The 8,748-nt window shown below is 43.1% G+C and overlaps 2 non-coding genes across 2 annotated transcripts; both read left to right on the forward strand.

Annotated features, from left to right (window-relative positions):
- The first annotated feature begins 7,454 nt into the window (after positions 1-7,454).
- LOC140310558 (U5 spliceosomal RNA) lies at positions 7,455-7,568 on the forward strand. Its single transcript, XR_011916616.1, has one exon. It is a non-coding gene; the product is annotated as a U5 spliceosomal RNA (small nuclear RNA).
- A 308-nt stretch (positions 7,569-7,876) lies between these two features.
- LOC140310416 (U2 spliceosomal RNA) lies at positions 7,877-8,060 on the forward strand. Its single transcript, XR_011916490.1, has one exon. It is a non-coding gene; the product is annotated as a U2 spliceosomal RNA (small nuclear RNA).
- Positions 8,061-8,748: the final 688 nt, after the last annotated feature.

Genomic DNA, 8,748 nt, shown 5'->3' on the forward strand with positions numbered 1-8,748 from the left:
AAAATTTTCTTTCATGTTTTCCAGCAATTATTGATGGACATGTAGACCTTCTTGCAGCTGAACACCACCTCTCCCGATTTTGATGATGTATGGACCGGCATTTTTACCTTTTCTAACACATTTTTCAGCAATTATGGTTGGAGATTCACACCTACTCACAGCCGAACAACTCCGCTACCGCATTTGATGGTGTATAGTCGGGCATTCTCACCCTTTCTCATCAGCTTTTTGCAAATTATGATCTGACATTCACACCTACTTCCAGTCGAACAGCTCTGCTCCCGCTTTTGATTATGTTTGGTTAGATATTCGAACCTTTTCTTAACTGCTTTTTACAAACTTTGGTCGGACGTTCACAATATCTTGCAGCCGAACACCTCCGCTTCCGCTTTTGATGGTGTATATTCGGGCATACGAACCTTTTCTTACCCGCTTTTTACAAACCAAGGTCGGACTTTCACACCTTCTCTTAGCTGAATAACTCCGCTCCCTCTTTTGATTGTGTACAGTCGGGTAATTTAACCTTTTCTTACCCGCTTTTTACCATCTATGGTCGGACATTCACACCGTCTTACAGCGGAACACCTCCGCTCCCTCTTTTGATGATGTATGGTTAGGCATTCGCACCTTTTCTTACCCATTTTTCAGTAATTATGGGTAGACATTCACACCTTCTTGCAGCTGAACACCTCCTCTCCCGCTTATGATCATGTGCAGTTTGATATTCGAAAATTTTCTTTCATGTTTTCTAGCAATTATTGATGGACATTCAGACCGTCTTGCAGCTGAACACCTCCGCTCCCACTTTTGATGGTGTATAGTCGGGCTTTCGAGCCTTTTCTTCCCCGGTTTTTACAAATTATGGTTGGACATTCAGACCTTCTTGCAGCCGAAAACCTCCACTCCCTCTTTTGATCATACATTGTCGGGCATTCGCACCTTTTCTTACCCGCTTTTTACAAACCATGGTCGGACTTTCACACCTTTTAGTAGCCGAACAACTCCGCTCCCGCTATTGATTGTGTACAGTCGGGTATTTTAACCTTTTCTTACCCGCTTTTTACCAACTATGGTTGGACATTCACACCTTCTTACAGCAGAACACCTCCGCTCCCTGTTTTGATTATGTATGGTTTGACATTCGCACCTTCTCTCACCCGCCTTTTACTATGGTCGGCCATTCACAGCTTCCTCTCCACCATACTTGTATGGTGGGATATTCACACCCACTTGCATCCGAAGACCTCCGCCCCCACTTTTGTTGATATTTAGTCGGTCATTCGCACCTTACCCGCTTTTGGCAAACTATGGCCTTCTTGCAGCCAAACACCTCTGATCTCGCTTTTGATGATGTAAGGTTGGGCATTCAGACCTTGCTTCACCTGCTTTTCACCAAATATAGTCGGACATTCACACCCACTTGCATCCGAAGACCTCCGGCCCAAATTTTGTTGATATTTAGTCGGACATTCGCACCTTACCCGCTTTTGGCAAACTATGGCCTTCTTGCAGCCAAACACCTCTGATCTCGCTTTTGATGATGTAAGGTTGGGCATTCAGACCTTGCTTCACCTGCTTTTCACCAAATATAGTCGGACATTCACACCTTCTTGCAGCCGAACACTTCCGCTCCACCTTTTAGTGTTCTATCACACCTTTTTTTCACCGCATTTTATACATTATGGTTGGAAATTTTCAACCACTCTCATCCGAAGACCTCTCCTCCCGCTTTTGTTAATATATTTGAACTTTAGTCGGACATTCAAACCTTCTTGCAGCTGAACCACCTCCGCTCCCTGTTTTGATCATATATGGTCTGGCAATACTACCTTTTCTTACCCGTTTGTGAGTAATTATGGCTGGACATTCACACCTACTTGCAGCCGAACACAACCTCTCTCGCTTTTGATGATGTATGGACCGGCATTCTTACCTTTTCTAACACATTTTTCATTAATTATGGTCGGAGATTCACACCTACTCACAGCCGAACAACTCCGCTCCCGCATTTGATGGTGTATAGTCGGGCATTCTCACCCTTTCTCATCAGCTTTTTGCAAATTATGATCTGACATTCACACCTACTTGCAGTCGAACAGCTCTGCTCCCGATTTTGATTATGTATGGTTGGATATTCGAACCTTTTCTTAACTGCTTTTTACAAACTTTGGTTGGACGTTCACACCTTCTTGTAGCCGAACACATGCACTCCTTCTTTTGATGATGTATGGTTGGGCATTCGCACCTTTTTTTTACCCATTTTTCAGGTATTATGGGTGGACATTCACACCTTCTTGCAGCTGAACACCTCCTCTCCCACTTATGATCATGTGTGGTTTGATTTTCGAAAATTTTCTTTCATGTTTTCTAGCAATTATTGATGGACATGTAGACCTTCTTGCAGCTGAACACCACCTCTCCCGATTTTGATGATGTATGGACCGGCATTTTTACCTTTTCTAACACATTTTTCAGCAATTATGGTTGGAGATTCACACCTACTCACAGCCGAACAACTCCGCTCCCGCATTTGATGGTGTATAGTCGGGCATTCTCACCCTTTCTCATCAGCTTTTTGCAAATTATGATCTGACATTCACACCTACTTCCAGTCGAACAGCTCTGCTCCCGCTTTTGATTATGTTTGGTTAGATATTCGAAACTTTTCTTAACTGCTTTTTACAAACTTTGGTCGGACGTTCACAATATCTTGCAGCCGAACACCTCCGCTTCCGCTTTTGATGGTGTACAGTCGGGAATTTTAACCTTTTCTTACCCGCTTTTTACCAAGTATGGTCGGACATTCACACCTTCGTACAGCGGAACACCTCCGCTCCCTCTATTGATGGTGTATGTTCGGGCATTCAAACCTTTTCTTACCCGCTTTTTCCAAACTATGGTCGGCTATTCACAGCTTCCTCTCCACCATACTTGTATGGTGGGATATTCACACCCACTTGCATCCGAAAACCTCCGCCCCAAATTTTGTTGATATTTAGTCGGACATTCGCACCTTACCCGCATTTTGGCAAACTATGGCCTTCTTGCAGCCAAACAACTCTGATCTTAATTTTGATGATGTAAGGTTGGGCATTCAGACCTTGCTTCACCTGCTTTTCACCAAATATAGTCGGACATTCACACCTTCTTGCAGCCGAACACTTCCGCTCCACCTTTTAGTGTTCTATCACACCTTTTTTTTCACCGCATTTTATACATTATGGTTGGAAATTTTCAACCACTTTCATCCGAAGACCTCTCCTCCCGCTTTTGTTAATATATTTGAACTTTAGTTTGACATTCAAACCTTCTTGCAGCTGAACCTCCTCCGCTCCCGGTTTTGATCATATATGGTCTGGCAATACTACCTTTTCTTACCCGTTTGTGAGTAATTATGGCTGGACATTCACACCTACTTGCAGCCGAACACAACCTCTCTCGCTTTTGATGATGTATGGACCGGCATTTTTACCTTTTCTAACACATTTTTCATTAATTATGGTCGGAGATTCACACCTACTCACAGCCGAACAACTCCGCTCCCGCATTTGATGATGTATAGTCGGGCATTCTCACCCTTTCTCATCAGCTTTTTGCAAATTATGATCTGACATTCACACCTACTTGCAGTCGAACAGCTCTGCTCCCGCTTTTGATTATGTTTGGTTGGATATTCGAACCTTTTCTTAACTTCTTTTTATATATTTTGGTTGGACGTTCACACCTTCTTGTAGCCGAACACTTCCACTCCTGCTTTTGATGATGTATGGTTGGGCATTCACACCTTTTTTTTGCCCATTTTTCAGGAATTATGGGTGGACATTCACACCTTGCAGCTGAACACCTCCTATCCCACTTATGATCATGTGCGGTTTGATTTTCGAAAAGTTTCTTTCATGTTTTCTAGCAATTATTGATGGACATGTAGACCTTCTTGCAGCTGAACACCTCCGCTCCCGCTTTTGATCATACATTGTCAGGCATTCGCACCTTGTCTTACCCACTTTTTACAAACTTTAGTCGAACAATCACACCTTTTTGCAGCCGAACACCACCTCTACCGCTTTTGATGATGTATGGTCCAGCATTCTTACCTTTTCTAACACATTCTTCAGCAATTATGGTCGGACATTCACACCTACTCAGAGCCGAACACTTCCGCTCCCGCATTTGATGGTCTATAGTCGGGCATTCTAAAGCGGAAAAGACTCATTCTTATGTTTGGTTAGATATTCGAACCTTTTCTTAACTGCTTTTTACAAACTTTGGTCGGACGTTCACAATATCTTGCAGCCGAACACCTCCGCTTCCGCTTTTGATGGTGTATATTCGGGCATACGAACCTTTTCTTACCCGCTTTTTACAAACCAAGGTCGGACTTTCACACCTTCTCTTTGCTGAACAACTCCGCTCCCTCTTTTGATTGTGTACAGTCTGGTAATTTAACCTTTTCTTACCAGCTTTTTACCATCTATGGTCGGACATTCACACCGTCTTACAGCGGAACACCTCCGCTCCCTCTTTTGATGATGTATGGTTAGGCATTCGCACCTTTTCTTACCCATTTTTCAGTAATTATGGGTAGACATTCACACCTTCTTGCAGCTGAACACCTCCTCTCCTGCTTAAGATCATGTGCAGTTTGATATTCGAAAATTTTCTTTCATGTTTTCTAGCAATTATTGATGGACATTCAGACCGTCTTGCAGCTGAACACCTCCGCTCCCACTTTTGATGGTGTATAGTCGGGCTTTCGAGCCTTTTCTTCCCCGGTTTTTACAAATTATGGTTGGACATTCAGACCTTCTTGCAGCCGAAAACCTCCACTCCCTCTTTTGATCATACATTGTCGGGCATTCGCACCTTTTCTTACCCGCTTTTTACAAACCATGGTCGGACTTTCACACCTTCTTACAGCAGAACACCTCCGCTCCCTGTTTTGATTATGTATGGTTTGACATTCGCACCTTCTCTCACCCGCCTTTTACTATGGTCGGCCATTCACAGCTTCCTCTCCACCATACTTGTATGGTGGGATATTCACACCCACTTGCATCCGAAGACCTCCGCCCCCACTTTTGTTGATATTTAGTCGGTCATTCGCACCTTACCCGCTTTTGGCAAACTATGGCCTTCTTGCAGCCAAACACCTCTGATCTCGCTTTTGATGATGTAAGGTTGGGCATTCAGACCTTGCTTCACCTGCTTTTCACCAAATATAGTCGGACATTCACACCTTCTTGCAGCCGAACACTTCCGCTTTTAGTGTTCTATGAGGCATTCACATATTTTTTTTCACCGTATTTTATAGATTATGGTTGGAAATTCTCACCCACTCTCATCCGAAGACCTCTCCTCCCGCTTTTGTTAATATATAGTCGGGCATTCGAACCTTTTCTTACCCGCTTTTTACAAATTATGGTCGAACATTCACACCTACTTGCAGCTGAATACTTCCGCTCCACCTTTTAGGTATGTATGGTTGGCATTTGCACCTCTTTTTATACTGATTGCTGAAGATTAAGTTGTTCTTTCTCAAACTACAAATTTTTTTTAATTGTTGAAACTTGATTTGAAGTGGATAAATAAGGAGGACAAACAGTTTTAAGTCAGGCTGATAGAAGGAATTCATTTTATAGCAAAATCTGTATTTCGTCAAATGTCGAGAGATGCTTATTGCTGAAGAAGTTCTTTCTCATCTTTCTCACAAAGCAGTCTTAACTTGGTTTGAGTTAATGAATTCGTTTTATAGGAGAATCCGAATTCGTGCATAACTCATAAAATAGAGCTTATTTTCGGATTCCTGAAGAATGAGTCTGGTTCTTTCTCATAATACAAAGTTTGTTGTTTATTGTTGAAACTTCATCAGAAGTGAAGAAATAAATGAATGCCTATCAACAAATGTGGGATCTAAACTCTAGTGCTTCCTCTAAAATAATTTCCTTTCTCAATTTAGAAATGTGTGTGTGTAAGTCACAACACCCGTGACACCAAAACGGCTTTCTTTTCTCTACACTCTGCACTATGAGCACACACACCAAATCAGAAAGGCTTTTTTCTCTCTTTTCTACATTATGGACTGTGGGGACACAAAACCGCTCTCTCTCTTTTTTTTTTTTTATCGTGTGCCAGGGCGTTGTCTCACGTATTAGATTATGCTTAAGATACGAATGGGTTTATCAGTCACATCAGAATCCATACATACTGATCCTCCTGTAATAAAATGGTCGGATCTTATCAAACACATTTTGTTTCTTGTGACAATCAAGTCAGCGAAACAGCGTATACACGTCAAGACACTGAATCAAGTTTGCCACAAGAACTCATAAGTTTGGCAGTATTGCTCTGCCGTCAGCAATCATACACCCATTTTATTTTCGTGAGACATGTGCAAGCACCTGTTCATCTACTGTTCTATCACTATGAATTAGTGATCTATTATCAATAAGGATACTTCTACAAGGACTTCTTATGTTGTCAGTTGCTATATATGAATAAGTGGGTAGCTACTGACAAGCATTAAGCATGTCACACAGCCCAAACATATAACATTTCAGGACACACCACACAGTTAACAACCACAGTGAAGCGTGTCAAAGCCCAAACATGTAACATTCAAGAGGACACTTACACAACACATTCAAATCAAACAGGCAGACAACATACAAGAACATATACCCCAGCCGGCATTGCTCCCTGCCTATTTTCGTACAGCACACTATGTGTGCGCACACCTTTATTCACAAACTCTTCAACTTATACTCTTTTACCGAAGCTGCTACAGCTCGATTGGCCGAATACCCTTTGATCCTATTTCAGTGAATTTGACATCTGCCTTACATATAACAGATTAGCGGTTTAGCAGTTTTAATTTAGTTTGAGTGAAGGAATTCATTTTATAGCAAAATCCGAAATCGTGAAGAACTCATGAAAGTAAGCTTATTCTCGGATTCCTGAAACTTTAGATTTGCTCTTTCTTTTACTGCAAAGTACAACATTGTTTTTTTTGTTTAAATCTTTCTAGACATGGTAAATATTAAGGACAAAGCAGTTTTCACATAGTTTGAGTGAAGGAATTCATTTTATAGATAAAATCCCAAGAGTCTGCTGAGAAAAGAGAGTGAATGCGAAGTAGACTTTAACACGGCTATGGGAGCGAGCCGAGTGTGGGCTAACCGGGAGAATTGCTTGAAAGAAACGCGACACCGAATGAGCGGTCAGAACAAAGCCTCAATACGGGATTCTCGTGGTGTTTTTGTTGCTGCCTTGTCTTTTGCATAGAGTAAAAGACAAGGCAGCCATCGAATAGGGCCCGATTGTTCCTACTTGGTCAGCCGAGGAGCAAGGGGGGGGTGGGGGGGGCGGGGCAAGCGTCTCAACCAAGCAAAGCTCACCATGGGGAAGGTGGCTATACCAACTAGCCTGATGCCCTGCTCCCGCAGTGACGGATAATTGTACTCTGGTTTCTCTTCATAACATACAAGTCTTTCGCCTTTTACTAAAGACTTCCGTGGAGAGCAGCACTAATGAGTTGTTTCTATTATTGGCAGGCTTTACCTTTGCGGGTGAAGCCCTTTCTGTCTGTGCAAAAGAAATCTTGCTACTTTGCAGAGTGACTTCTCTGAGTAGAGTCGCCTTACTTGTTGCGACTGTGCCGATGTTCGAAGCTGGAGTGCAAAGTTGTTGCTTGAATGGTGCTTGCTGGAGCATGCGGGAGTGCAAAGTTATACCATTTAAAAGGGCTGAAGAGTGCTCAGTGCAGCGGGTGGGCGGAGGTGCAACGTGACACTCTGGCCACCTATGGCCATAAAAAGAACATTGCTACAAGTGCGCATTGTGCCAGCAAGGGCCCTCGGACCTGAAACAGTGGACAGTTATCGCTTCTCGGCCTTTTGGCTAAGATCAAGTGTAGTATCTGTTCTTATCAGTTTAATATGTCCTCTATACGAGGACAACATATTAAATGGATTTTTAAGAATAGGAGTTGAAAAAGAAGCTTGCTCCGTTCACTCCAAGCCTCGACCCGGTACTGCAGTGCCGCTGGGAACGGTGCGCTCTCCTCTGCTCTTGTGAAAAAGCAAACAGTGGTGCAGGATGGAAGTTTCAGGGAGCCCAAGATGAAACTTTCTTTTAATCTGCTGAGAAAAGAGAGTGAATGCGAAGTGGACTTTAACACGGCTCTGGGAGCGAGCCGAGTGCGGGCTAACCGGGAGAATTGCTTGAAAGAAACGCGACACCGAATGAGTGGTCAGAACAAAGCCTCAATACGGTGTTCCCGTGGTGTTTGTGGCTGCCTTGTCTTTTGCACAGAGTAAAAGACAAGGCAGCCATCGAATAGATTGTTTCTACTTGGTCAGCCGAGGAGCAGGGGGGGGGGGGGGCAAGCGTCTCAACCAAGCAAAGCTCACCAAGTAGGAACAATCGGGCCCTTTTCGATGGCTGCAACACCTGAAAGAGATATTGATGCGAGACCCGATCAAATGCTTTTTCAAAGTCTAAATTTAAGATGACAAGCCGGGTGTTTCTGTCTCTAGCGTAATCAATGATGTCTCGAATCAGTACGAGGCTGTCGGTGAGTTGTCTCCCTGAGATGGCACAAGTTTGGTCTGGGTGAATTACCTCCTCTAAAACAGAGGACATCCGTGTCGCTAAAACCTTGCTAAAAAGTTTACAGTCAAAGTTTAAAAGTGTGATGGGCCTCCAATTCTTTAGGTCAGTCTTATCATTTTTTTTATAAAGTAGAGTCAC

This window comes from Leuresthes tenuis, unplaced genomic scaffold, assembly GCF_036924035.1.
Source record: "Leuresthes tenuis unplaced genomic scaffold, fLeuTen1.0.hap1 SCAF_6, whole genome shotgun sequence".
In the NCBI taxonomy this organism is placed as follows: Eukaryota; Metazoa; Chordata; class Actinopteri; order Atheriniformes; family Atherinopsidae; genus Leuresthes; species Leuresthes tenuis.